Source organism: Lycorma delicatula, chromosome 5, assembly GCF_047948215.1.
Source record: "Lycorma delicatula isolate Av1 chromosome 5, ASM4794821v1, whole genome shotgun sequence".
Taxonomy (NCBI): Eukaryota; Metazoa; Arthropoda; class Insecta; order Hemiptera; family Fulgoridae; genus Lycorma; species Lycorma delicatula.
In genome coordinates this window covers 73,438,695-73,453,079 of record NC_134459.1, presented here as the reverse complement: position 1 = coordinate 73,453,079, position 14,385 = coordinate 73,438,695, and the positions used below count along the sequence as shown (strand labels likewise).

The following is a 14,385-nucleotide window of genomic DNA, read 5'->3' as shown; positions in this document are numbered from 1 at the left end:
ATTGAATTTTTTATTTAACAAATATATGGATTTTATTTTTTAATTCTGTAGATCTACTTCCTATATCCTAGAACTATAGTTATTTTACTTCACAGAATTTTACTTCTGAAAGAAAGTTAAAAACAGCGATTTATTTTATTATACATAAATGCCAGATCCTCTGGTCTATGTCTGCGTAAAATAAGGCCACCTCCCAAAGCCGAAGAAAATATAAATTTAGTCAATACATTTTTGGCTCTTACCGAACCGATGCATAGGTACAGCTTATAAGCAATTACAAAAACTTAAAATTTTATGTAAAACTTTAAAAAAAAGTTATTTTATAGGAAGTTAAAAAAAAAAATAAGTATTAAATTCGATTTTTTCTATTCTTCCAATAAGATCAAAATGTAAATAAATGCATTTTTACGTAATAAAATCAAATTAACCGTTTCATATTATGAAAAACTCTAACAATTTGAAGCTAAATAAAATTTGAAAAAAAAATTAAATTAAAAAAGAAAACAAATATTCTACGAACGATAAATTTTATTTTATGTAATTAAATTTAATTATTTTCTGTAATTAAAAACAGACAAAATAAAATAACAATTGAAGTGAGGATTAAGGAACTTCGGATAGTATATAACTTAACAAGGAATATGTACAAGTAAAAAATAATTATGTAAAAATATTAAATTCTAACTCTACAAAACAGTCATTTTAGCACAGATATAAGTTTTCAGCTGTAGTAATGAAAATTTACAAAGCTTCTCTGTTATAAATGTAAGTATGAAAGACAAAATAGTAGTAAGAAAAACTCATAGCCCAATCTACAAAAATAAATCTGAAATGTAGAAAAGTAGTTGGTGAGTCTAATTTTCCAGAAATTATCAAAACCAGGTACAACACCTGGATAGATGAAAGACGAGAAAAGCAAAGGCAGAGAATGAAAGCATTTTGAGAAACTAAAAGAACGAGAAATTGATTCTATGTAGATCATGATTTTTAATTGGTCTAATACGAAGAGAAAAAAGCTAACGTAGACAACACATGACTTCCTTGTTTGCATATTAAATTATATATTCCCATTTTTTGTTGTACTTCATTTAAACTTATTTCATTTGAAAGTGAGATACGATCCTCCAATTCTTTAATAAAGTGAACAGTTAAACAATTGCTGAAATATTAGTTTTTATTAACATCAAATATTTGTACAATTATTAATTCAACAATCTTACATGAAATATTATGATAGAGTAAAAGTCCCTTTATTACTCGTATTACTAGATCAGTATTATTTGTATTTTCGTAGTTGCTGATTAAGAAATGTTTCAGATTTTTGGTGTGTCGTGTAAATAAAAGTTAATAATAATTAAACTATTCCGTTTAGTAAACTTCTGTATATTGGTTAAAAATGTTAATTACGACCTTACGGGGTAAAATATTCCTATTATTATTGGATTATTTGGTGAATAATTAAAAAATGAAAAAGAAAGAACATGCAGAAACATATGTGAAAAAACAACAAGAAGATAATATGAATAGGATGAAAATATTAAGAACAAGAAAAGAATAAAAAAATAAGGAAAGTTGATAAATATAAAGAAGAAGAAAATGGAAAGACCATGGAAAGAATAAAAAGATTAAGAGAGGGTGATGAATATAAATAGAGAGAAAATTTGAAAACTAGAGACGTGTACACAAATTAAGATAGAAAAATTATATCAGTCCAAAGAGTTATTAAATGATTGGCAACAAAAAGCAAGTAAATGAAATGATGATCAACTCCGACTTAGGGAGAATATTATCCGGCAATATCAAAGGAGTAATGAACTAAAAGATACGAATTTTTTGCGATTTATTAAAGATCGGGTATGTATGCCTCAGTGTATATGTTGTTCTTGTGAGAGTCTATTTTTCAGTCACTCTGTAGTAACTTTAATGTCGATAAAATTAAACAGAAATTTCATAATAACTAAATAAAATTAAATAGAAATTAAAACTAGAAAATTCAAAAATAATACGATTCTAAATTATAATTTTCAATTATTATTAAACAATCAGTTGTTTCACCAAATCTATTATATATACACATATGTAACAACACCTATTAAATTACATATACACATCTTAAAAAGTATATAAAATTTTATTTTATGTACATATTTTTTTTATTGATATTACTGAATACATATTTATTGCAAAAATCTTTTTACAATCACGAATTAATAATGATTAATAAAACAATATATTTAAATTTAAAAAAAGAAGGAGATGAAGTCTGATTCGAACCGATGTGCCTTCTGTTGGCAGGACCAAATATTTCATTAATTAAAATTTTATTTGGCTATAACTCTGGAACCAATGAAACTACGTACCACTTACGATATGTAGTTGAAAACTTCTCAATGAGTGATTATTACTTCAGTTAAGAAAAAGTCAAAAATCCAAATTGTTTTGGATTTTGTGTTTTTATGTCCACTTTTGGTTGAGTCGATTGCAGTCAAAAGGGGAGGTAGACAACTAAATGTTACAACGGTTCTAAATCCAAAATTCCAAAATCCTAGGGCTAATCATTTTTGGGTTAGAGAGATAAGTACATAAATGCCTACGTATAGACGTCACGCCGAAACTGGTCATAATGGATTCACGGGTAGTCAAAATGGATACTTCTGTTGAAATCTGAAAATCGAAATTTTTCCCGATCACAATATTTCCTTTACTTCGTACACGGAAGGAAAAAAGGGAAATTTTCTTGCCTGACTTCATTTTTTTATGACCAAGAAATACCTATTTTTTTAAGCAAGACGAATGTAGGACAAATTACCAATAAATTTTGATAAATATTCAAATGAAATTTGAAAACTTAATGTTCCACAATTATTAATGTTAAATTTAAAAAAATCATTATTACATTTACATTCATCATGAACACCCACAAAATTGTTAAAAATAATTAGATACTCAGGATATTTTTTATTACTTATTACTTTTTTTTCTTTTCTTTTTCCTGTTTAGCCTCCGGTAACTACCGTTTAGATAATACTTCAGAGGATGAATGAGGATGATATGTATGAGTGTGAATGAAGTGTAGTCTTGTAGATTCTCAGTTCGACCATTCCTGAGATGTGTGGTTAATTAAAACCCAACCACCAAAGAACACCGGTATCCACGATCTAGCATTCAAATCCGTGTAAAAATAGCTGGCTTTACTAGGACTTGAACGCTGGAACTCTTGACTTCCAAACCAGCTGATTTGGGAAGACACGTTCACCACTAGACCAACCCGGTGGGTTTATTACTTATTACTAATATCAAGAAACGTCACCAATTACTTTATTCAATATTACTTGTTAGCAATTTCATCGGGGCAGTGGTATTTTATTTCATGCTTTGAATTCTTAAAATTTGATATTAACAATTTGAACTTTATAAGATCTCTGAACATTCTTACAACGCAGAATACATTTCCGAAATCTATAAAACATAAAGATGTAAATAATAAATTATCATGACGTTTTACTTAAAACAAAATTTTATGGTAAAATATTTTAGTTATTAAAACTGTGATGATAATCATTTTTTTACGTGAAGTGCATTAAATTATTAAAATAAAGCTCAACTCATTCGTCAAAAACCTTTCGAGATGTAAAAAATACTTTAAATAAAATATACACATAATAAAATAATATAAAAATGATTGCACTTTTTAAATTAAAACGCAATAAATCTTACAAAAAATGTTTAATTATAAAGGATATGACGTTAGTTTATTTCTAACCATGGTAGATTACAAATATATGTATATATATATATATATATATATATATATATAAACTCGGCTTAAATTGTTAATTTTTATTTTTAATAAGATTTATGCCAAAAGATTTTTCACTTTTCTAATTGCACCACTTATTATGGTTTGACCATAATTATATTATGGTTTGACCACGTATGGTTTGATATGTATACATATTGCCGACCCATTATCGCAAAATCCACAAAAAATATTTTCAAACAGTTTTTTTTTGTAAATAACTTATACTTTTTATCTAAATTTACTACATATTATCTACATATTAAATTTATCTACATATTACTTCTATCTAATTATTTCATTTGTAATTTAAATAGTTTTTTAAATGTCATAACAACTTACTACAAAATTTTAAAAATTAAAATTAAAAAAAAAATATTTTGGGACATCTAATGCGTAAAAGGATGTGGTAAAAATATCCTGTAAAGAGAATAAACCTGTCGTAATAACTTTAGACATGTATCTCTCATAGAAGATGAGAAAATGGAATTTAAGTAGCAAAAACTTTATTTTCGGAAAATAAGGAAAATCGATTTAATTTATTATTTATCTTGGTTTAATTTATATAAACATCTTGATTAATAACATTGCAATTTTTACAGTAATCGAACAACTATTATTAACTATATTACGTCTACTGCACCTTTTTATTACTAACACAGGTCAAGTGGGTCAGCCATTCCAATGCTTCGGGTGTAAGATCACGGATGTCTTGTAGCGAGACTCTAAAAAATATTTTTGGACAATCCAGATCCAAGTGGCCGATCCTTTGCTCTTCAGCTCTATATCGGTCGCATCGTGGGCTTTCCGCAGCTCCCCATTGGTCAGGCTCTTATTGGAGATTGTTTTAATAACTATGATGGATTGTCTGGGTCTAATTTTTGCTCATAAATATCTACGAGCCTCTTGCTGACCAATGTATGTTTTTGTGTTTTATTTTATCATGAAGAATTTTAAAATATTTGTCGCTTTGTTTTACCCGATCAGAATCCAACATTTCCGTTGCAGTCGACAAGTTTTTTCCGGGGTCTAACTTTAGCTCGCTTATCACTCCACACTTAGCAATATTAGCTAAATTAAAATTATTTACGAATTCATGCTCTCAAAATTTTAGTATATTTATGCCCACAAATGTTCGTTTAGGAATAAAAGTACACACTGAATTATTGATTATAAAAGATTCATTGGAATTTTGTGTTTTTTCCGAAGCACACTTTTCTAACATACGTTTTTGTCAAATCCTATTGTGTTATAAAACTATTGTTTGAAAATAAGAAAAAATAAGTTTCAAAATTACCATAGATTACAAAAAATACATTATAAAAGTTGGAAGGTTTAGACTGAAAAAGTGACAGATCACATGGAAGGTCCTGTCAAGCAACGTAAAAAAAAAAAATAACACGAAAAAACAACCAACATAAACAGAGAATTTCAAAAAATTAGTGTAAAAGCCTAAAACGACTTTTTGGCGGAATTTACTTGAGTGGTGAACAGAAAATTTCAGTAACTAATCGCAATACCGTATTTTTTTAACCAGTCACAAGTACGATTACGATAGACCAATCAAGAAGTACTTCACAACAATTACAACTGTAAAAGGGACTAATCAATTATTAAGCAGTAAAATCCAAATCGTCCGACTGCGTGATTACAAATCTCGGTATGTTAAGAAACAGGATCCACAGGTTACAGACTTACTTGCGACCGGTTGGTAACAATCCAAACATATCCAACGAATTATTTTATTAGAAAGCTTGCTTTATAAAATTTTTAAATAGTTTCGGACCTTCGTTTTCCCAGGATGAGAAATCCTAATATATTAATTTAACTAGAAATATAGAACTGTTTGTATGTCAATCGCTATTAGAATATTTGGTTACGTTTCTCCAGTGACTAACAAGAAATTATAATGTATCTTTGGCAGGTAAACTGTCGACATTGTATTAAATAAGTGTTTAATATTTATATTTTTTCAAGTAAAAACTTTATGTATAATATCAATTTCTATGACTCTACTTTAATTATGTACTTATTTTCATTTTTCAATTTATATTTTCTTAATCCGTGAATATCATGCTGTAATACTGTGTAACATTCATTCTCTTTCTATGTTCTACTGCATCCTAAATAGATACGGAATCTGACTTATATAACTTGTAAACGAGGCAAATGTTTTTATTGGTGATTTTCTTGAAAGAATTGTTCACATCGCAGAAGATTTAAGCCGAGATTTCTCTATGCACTTAAAGACAACATACAATTATTTGCTTAATTTGTATTTTAATACGGAGCAATATTATAAATTTATTAATTAACGTACTGAGCATCAGATTAAATACAGAAACACTACCGCATAAATTTCTGCTTAAAAACAAGTCACTTTCCAAATAGTATAGTTTTATAGTTCGAAACAAACGTGAAAGTAAACTGGGCGGTAAATACCGAAAGCCGTAATGTATAAATTGCTGTAATATTTTAATAATAGTTTTATAAATTAAAAAATTCTCCAGTGATATTCAATCGCTTTAAAATTTCCAATCAGGTAATGTTTCACGATAAGCTATATCATTTTACTTTTCAACTGCAAGCATTTTTTAGAGAGTAATCGTAAAAATACATGTCTAAAAAGTTAAAACTTTTGATATGAAATTTTATAATTGCATGGTCTAATGTAAAAATTAAGATACCGGCAGCATTCATTAGTTTTTAACGATAGTCACCTAATGTGTTTAAAAAGTACGAAATATGACCCAAACACGATTGTAATCCTTCCTTACCAAAACCTATAAAAAATAAACCAATGACAATACACATTCATCCTTGCATATTACAGATTTTACTTAAAGTAGAAAAATAAATGTAAAGAATTTAAAAAAATTAAATTGAGGATTTAAATTAATGCAAGTTATTCAATTAGTTGATATAATTTATATATCATTTTCAGTTTTGTTCAACTTAAAGTTGTGTAACTGAAAAAACGCATCTCAGATAAAAATCTGGTAAAATTAATTTTAATTAACGCATCTGGTAAAAATTAATTTTCAGTAGAAGAAAAAGTTTCAAATAAAATAACACTTAAATTATAAATCTGGGCCACAAATTGTTGTTTTGTTAGTGTATTAACTGCCTAGTTTTATAATCCAAATTTTTCAAACATCAGTATTAACGTTAAAAGAAACATATATATGAAAAACATGAGAAATCAAAAAAAGAAAACTTTTATAAATCCGAATTCTTTTTAGAAAAAATTACTTAGCATTTCAAACAATTAAGTTATAGAGTCTAGGCTTACTTTTGTATCCAGCAGTTATATCAACCAATATCAACTTCGAAATATGCCTTTTTCTCTTAAAGAGAAGATGATGGGTTTTTAAGAAGTTTTCTATTATCGTATTTTCTATTATATATGGTAGCTGAATTTTAAAACAGGCAGCAATAACCTATTCAAGGAAATTTGTCATAATTAGATGCTTCGTTATTAATGTTATGAAGCGAAGCGGGACGTTAAATATAACTTCATAAAGATAATATATAACAGAAAGCATATTATTTATATAATGAGGCAGTTTAAACTTTAAATACGGACCTAACCTAAATGTGTACAATAAGACAAAAAGGAAGAGTTTAATGTTTCAAAAATCTATGTACAACAGAAATGCAAATAAATAATTAAACAAATTAATATGCAGCAGAAATGAGTAATGATTTACATTGTAGAATATAAAACTTATTTATCTTTAGCTTTTTTAAAAAAGCTTATAAACTAATTAAAGGTGTCAACTAAATTAGAAAATTAGGCATAAAATAGTACTTATTAATAAAGAACAGACCCATACATAATGCATCTGTTGTGTGTGAGGGGAAAAAGATAGAATTCGTATTACTATTGTACTACAATATGTGGTAGCTACCGCTGATGTCATTTGATATATTAAACTTTTTTTTTGCCTCAAATTTTATTTACAGTCAATTAAACTTTTACAGAAACCATAAGTAAATCAGATCACAACAATCATATGATCAGAGGTTTCTACCGAAACCCTTCAAAAGAATACATGCAGAAGTCATATGAAGTACATGTAAGAAAAGCATTTACATTTATTAATCTCAAAGAACAGCACTAGGAAAAACAAATTTAAAAAGTAAAAATAAATATGGCAATATCAAAAACAGGTTAGAATTCAAGAATTCCCTCTTCAACAGTTCATCATATGTCAAGTGGCGGAAAGACCTTTCTCAGGTGTGCAGCAAATAGGTCCGCCTTTTGTTCGATTCGAGTCCTTAACCCAATCGACAATTTTTATAGTGGAAATGAGGGTGTAGGCAGTTGAAAATTCTTCCTAGCTTTTCCAAACGAGTAGCCGTTTCTATTCAAAGGATAATGATTCCCAAGGTAATTTTTAAACGTCTCCCTTATAATAGACTTTAGCAGCCTTTTTAACTTGCTAGCAACCCGTTCAAACACGTCTATCCCGTAACATTGACACCTCCATCTAAGCCTTCTCTTGGTAGAAATAAGATTCATCACCTCTCATGCATTATCTGTGCTTCCCCGCCACATCGTATCTTTCCACAAGTGTCGACCGCCAAGCTGCCTCCTGCAGAATTGAGGTCAAATACTAGGCCGCAATATCTATATCAGCAGAACACTTCAATGGATCTGTATCTATTTTAATTATGTTTAACCTTAAAAAAGTCTGTTGTTTTAAAATAAGCTGATTGCAAGAAACGAAAATGCAAGAAATCTGCCTTATCTTAATAAAAGTGAGAAGAGACGTGCGGAAAACTGATGTAAGTAATAATTACAGAGCATGAGCTAAAATTCTCTGGAATAGCGGAAATATGTATAAATTTTAATACGCTTTTATGGAAATAAGAAAAGAAATGCCGACGGATAATGTAAACAGAGTGACAACTAATAATTTATTTGAATTTTTTCGGTTAAATTTCCTATATTATTTTTGAGGATCAAAAATCCTTTCTATAAATCAGTACCAGAATGAAAATATATATTATATATACGATGTCCACCACCATAATCAACAGAATGTTTATGAGAAAATAAAATTAATTAATTGATGAAAAAATAACATTTTTACGAGTTTGTCTATAACGGTCGAAAATGAAAATTGTTTAAAATTACATTTGAAAATACAAATCATTTAAATTCTATTATTGGAAAATTATTAATAACCTAATTCAAAAAGTTTTAGCCGATCATTTTCAGTAACTGAATTTAGTCAAAGATTTTAATCTTAAATATCGTTAGATGTAAGCCTAAGTACCGTGTTTCCTATAATACTTTAACAATATAAACTAAATAGTCTACGTAGACAATATAATAATTTTTCTGTTAATTTTACCTATAAAAAGACGAAAAATGGTACTAAAGGAATACGTTCATTTACTTTATAAATAATTAATCTTTAGATCAGGTAATAAAGGACTAAAATAGTTTAAAATATAGAAATACCTCCTTTTCAAGTTAACCAATAAAAATGCTTTTATAAAGATAGATATTCTTAAAATTTGGTAAAACCACTGGCATCGTTTTTTGTATTAGTTTTAGTTTGATTGCAAGTTATTGATGATTTCTGTTACAGAAGGAAAATAAATCTTTTTAATGAATTTTCCAGCGTTGATGTAAGTTAAAGAATTAGAGGCAATGTGAAAAGGGGGTAATAGAAGATAGAGAGTCGGAGAGGAATGTCAGTGCCAGTTGACATTGAACATATCTTGATAAAATTGTTTATAAAAAAAAGAAACATTAACACTACATCGATCCTTCTTTTCAAATGTTTCAAAATTGTTCGATCATTTTATTCAATATTTTTACTAAAATATTAAAAATAAATTGAACCAATATAAATTATGAAAATTAGTATTTGAAAATGGAAAAATAATATGAATATTATCTTTAAAAAATACAGATGTGTTACGAATTAATTCCGAAACTGCCTTATCTTAAATATCTGTAAAAAAAATATTTTTTCATATTTTAATTTTTTGAAAGACTAAATTAAAATGATGCCCCTAATTTTTATATTTTACCGAGAATAGTATGAATTTTTATCAACAAAAGTATCCAATTATTAGTTTTGGCGTTATGAAAAAATAATATCTAGAAACCGTATCAGTTATAATAATACATTATAAACAACAATGAATTTTTTTGAGAAAGTCAAATTTTAAAACAAAAAAAAATGTTTACCAAAAATAAATTATAACAATTAACACTTTTTATGTTTGATTGTAAGAAAGCATTGTTTGTTTTATGTAAAAGAAATTGTTATGGTTGTAGAATGTAGGAAGTATACCGAAATGAAACGACTAGTACTAGATAGGGAATCTTCGAGAGCTGCATCAAACCAGTCAAATGACTGAAGACAAAAAAAAAAGAAAAAAGTTTGTACCCATGATTTTTTCATTTAAATTAAAAAAAAAGATTTAATAAGTGTTTAAGTATAAAAATAAAATTAATAAAATTTGTTATATAAAAATAATAAAGTACTTTTACGACCGTAACTATTATTAAATACTAATTATACTGCCATCATGGAAATGATTTCACTGAAATTTATACTTTAATTTCCAAGACTATTTCTATTAACGTTTAATTCTGTACTGCACGTATTTATTAAAATTCTGACAAAAATATCAATGTTTTTAAACAATTCAAAAATTTAGGGGCCCTAAAACTAAACCCATCTTTTAATGAATATTTTTAAATTAATTTTATTCTTATGACTATTTAATGTTAATTAAAGATATGTTTAATTACCGTTATAAAAAATAAAATAATGAAAAAAAATTCTAGATTAATTGTTTTAATTATTAAATGGTTTTAAAATATAGCACAAACTTCAAACTAATTAGAAGATAATACTTTGAACTCTTTGAACAAAGTTAAAAATACTTAGACCATACACCTGCGATAAAGCTTAAAACTTATTCTCATGCTGATTAAGTTTCATTTAGAGGAAATGTAATACAACTTTTAATTTATTAAGTACAGATATTACATTCTTTATAAAGCTTCAAAGCTTCATTTTTTTAATGAATAATGATAATCAAATTGATCCATAAATGCTTCGATTTTGGCACGTTAAATAAATTTCAAGCAGTAAAAAAAAAAAAAATGAAAAATTTAAGTCAAATTATCATCTTTCAGAAATATGAAACAAGTTGTTTCATGTCTCTGAAAATCAAACTTTATTTACTGGCCGAACCTGACGGACAATTCTCAAAGTATTTACTTATTTATTATTTATCCTTTTCTATTTTTTATATAATTACATAACTACAGTATATTTTCATACAAAGAAATTCTTATATCAACTTAATTGTTACTTTTATTTTAAAACTAGTAACGAATTAAAATTTATAACGTATCTAGTTCTGACATAATTAGTTGTTAAAGTTGGTTTTAAAGGTGAATAGAAATTAGTTACACCCGAAAAAAAACCTGTATGAGAGTTAATCCTCTCATATATTCAATTAAAAAAATTCATTCCATACAACATAAGATCGGGAAAAATATTTACGTATTTTAATTTTTAAAGGAAGAGTTTGTGATGGATAAAAAACTATAATTACCTTATAAAATTGATTTCATGTCAACATCAACTGCCTCATTACACAATACAACGTAGTACAGTTACTCTTGGTTAATTTACTTACCAGTACTAATTTTATATTTATTTAAACAGAAACAATAAAAATTTAATTAATTTCTTTGTGATATGAGTAAAAAAATGTTATTTTTCACTGCAACATCATCATCAACATCAATATTTTTATTATTATTGTTATTATTATTATCATTCTTCTTTCTAAATATTTTTCCTCCTCTTTATGGAAATTAAAAAAAAAACTTTTAAATTGCACTCTTTATGTTCTTATTATTAAAACTGCTAAGATTTAAGACCCAGTGTCAATTATATTTCTATTCTGAGATAGGATTTAATTTAATTGAAACATAGTTTAACAATGTGAAATTTAAATTTAGCCTCTAATTTTAATATTTCCACTTATTCTAACACTTATCTAGAAATTTACTTCAAGTAATATTACAAAAAATGGGTTGGCCTTCTTTGCTATAGTTTTTTTCCCAGATAATTAATCAATAAATAAGCACTAAAGATAAGTAGTAAACAGTTTATATCAACTTTTTTTTTGTTTTATTAAACAGCAATTTCCGGTAAAAAAATATACTTAAATCTATTGAAAGTGTTTATACGTTCCAATGAGTAATTATATCACGCAATTTTTATCTCAAGTCGATTCACTCTTTACATTTATATAAACTACAGAGGAACTGTTAATTCAGTTCAACGTATTAACAGGTTACAAAGCTGAAAGAGGATTGTTATAAGTTCATCACAAATATTCTAAAATTCGCGCATAAATCAAAGTAAGAAAACGACAGTTTGATGCATTTCAATAATGATATTCATCTTTATTTATAATAAGTATAATAAGTAATAACAACCTATAAATAATATAGTATTTTATAATAAGTTTTATTTTATAATAAACATAAAAATTAATTTAGTTAATTACTAGTACCAATTATAATAATAATTATTTTCTTTATAAAATATTTGATCAGTGTTTATATTTATAAAACTAAAATTATACAATTTATCTTCCTGTTAATATTTATAAATCTTGGGTTAATATTATCATTAATATTTTTGATTTGATAGATTTTTAATTAAAAAATATACAAATAAATAACTATTTTAGTATTTATTTTTTAATTAATTAAGAAATACAGAATTTAAAACAATTTATTTTCGAGCAATTTAGAAAAAATGCTAAGAAATTTAAATGATTAAATAATTTACAAATTTAAATTAAATTATTATAGCAATACTTAATTTAAATTAAGTATTAAAAACTAAAAGTATTGAACTATTTAAATTCGATTCCTGTGTTTTCTATTCTTGCCAGAAAGATATTTAAATTCCATTGAATTTATAAATTTTCATGAACCTAGACTCATGAAGTCGCATTCTTAAGAAAAATAATTTAACTAGTAAAGAAAAACTAAGCTAATTATACTTATGATACACCATATAAACTGTTTATAACTGCAGATAGAAGTTATAACACTTGTGTGATAATCGCAGTTAGTAACGGTTTTTTTAATTTGAATGAGTTAGCGTTTTAATTTTCCAAGTTTTAACTGAGGAATTTAAAACAAGAATTAATTTTCAAAAATTTTGGAACATGTATAAATAAAATACTGTTACCTTAAATATTAAATCCTATTTGGGAATTGAACTATAATAGATGTATTACATATTTTCTGGATCTAGAAAAATATTTATTAATTAATTAATATTTCTTTATTTGCTGTCAAAAAACTTGCCATCCGTGTTACACAGTCAAAGAATGTTTATTAGGGAACCTATTAAACATTTATCCAAACGATTCTTAACAAACGCTACCTCCAGACCCAATGAATTCTACATAAACTATCCTCTTTTTAAGACTAGCAAATTAATATAAAAATCCATAATAAATCTGTTCAGCTATTTATCTACGGCTTCCCAAACTAGTATCATAGTTTTACTATGCATTGGTCAGTGTTATGGATTGCTAGTTTAAGAGATTACAATTGTAGAAGAAGTAGAATTATAATATGAATAATTTTGTCACTGATTTATTCAACATATATATTTTAATACAGTATTGTAAAAATACATTTCTTGTTTAATTTAAAATAAAATTAAAGAATCTATATTTAATCATTTATAATTAATCGCTATTAAAATATCACAATTTCTGTTTTGGCTTAAGTAACAAAATAACACATTTTTACTTTTAAAAACCTAATTTATTTTTTTAAATTTTGGTTTAAGTTCCAAAATAACACAATTTTATAAAAATTATTCTGATGTATCGCTTTGTTTCAGATGCATATCAACAAAACAATGATTTCCAGTACTGCATTACTGCTATGTTTAGCAGTAATAGTTCCTTTAGTTATAGCAAACAATAAAGATAATTCAAATGAGATTAATTTTAGATCGAAAAATATCAGCCACAACTTGATTCTTGGTCATACATCTTGGGGAGATAGGTAAGTTGAAGAGTATTATTAAATTAAAAGTAAATTACTTGAATAAATATTTATAAAAATATAAGATCTTTAAATGTAATTAAACCAAAAGTTGAAAAAATTAGGTGGGTTGGTAAAGTAAGAAATAGATTTTTTTTAAAAATGAACTAAAGAAGAGAAACTTTTGTGGCTGTATTCTATAATAATTAGAACTAGCTTAATATGTTATAAATTTTGAAGCAAAACTGGGTAAAGACAAATAACATAAATATTACAAAATATATATATATAGCTACAGAAAATTGATGATGAAGATACAATTGATGATACGGTAAGGGTAAGAGATAGATATAAAAAAAAATATACAGATTTTTACGTAACATCAGTCTACCTAATACTGACATACCTTTTTTTTTTATTTTTCCTGTTTAGCCTCCGGTAATTACCTTATAGATATAATACTTCAGAGGATGGTATGTATTGGTGTAAATGAAGTATTGTAAGTCTCAGTTCGACC

The 14,385-nt window shown here is 26.1% G+C and overlaps 1 long non-coding RNA gene across 1 annotated transcript; it reads left to right on the top strand.

The window, feature by feature from the left end:
* Nucleotides 1–11,839: 11,839 nt before the first annotated feature.
* On the top strand, nucleotides 11,840–13,836 carry LOC142325079 (uncharacterized). The gene is made up of 2 exons (XR_012756484.1): nucleotides 11,840–12,270; nucleotides 13,723–13,836. It is a non-coding gene; the product is annotated as an uncharacterized LOC142325079 (long non-coding RNA).
* Nucleotides 13,837–14,385: the final 549 nt, after the last annotated feature.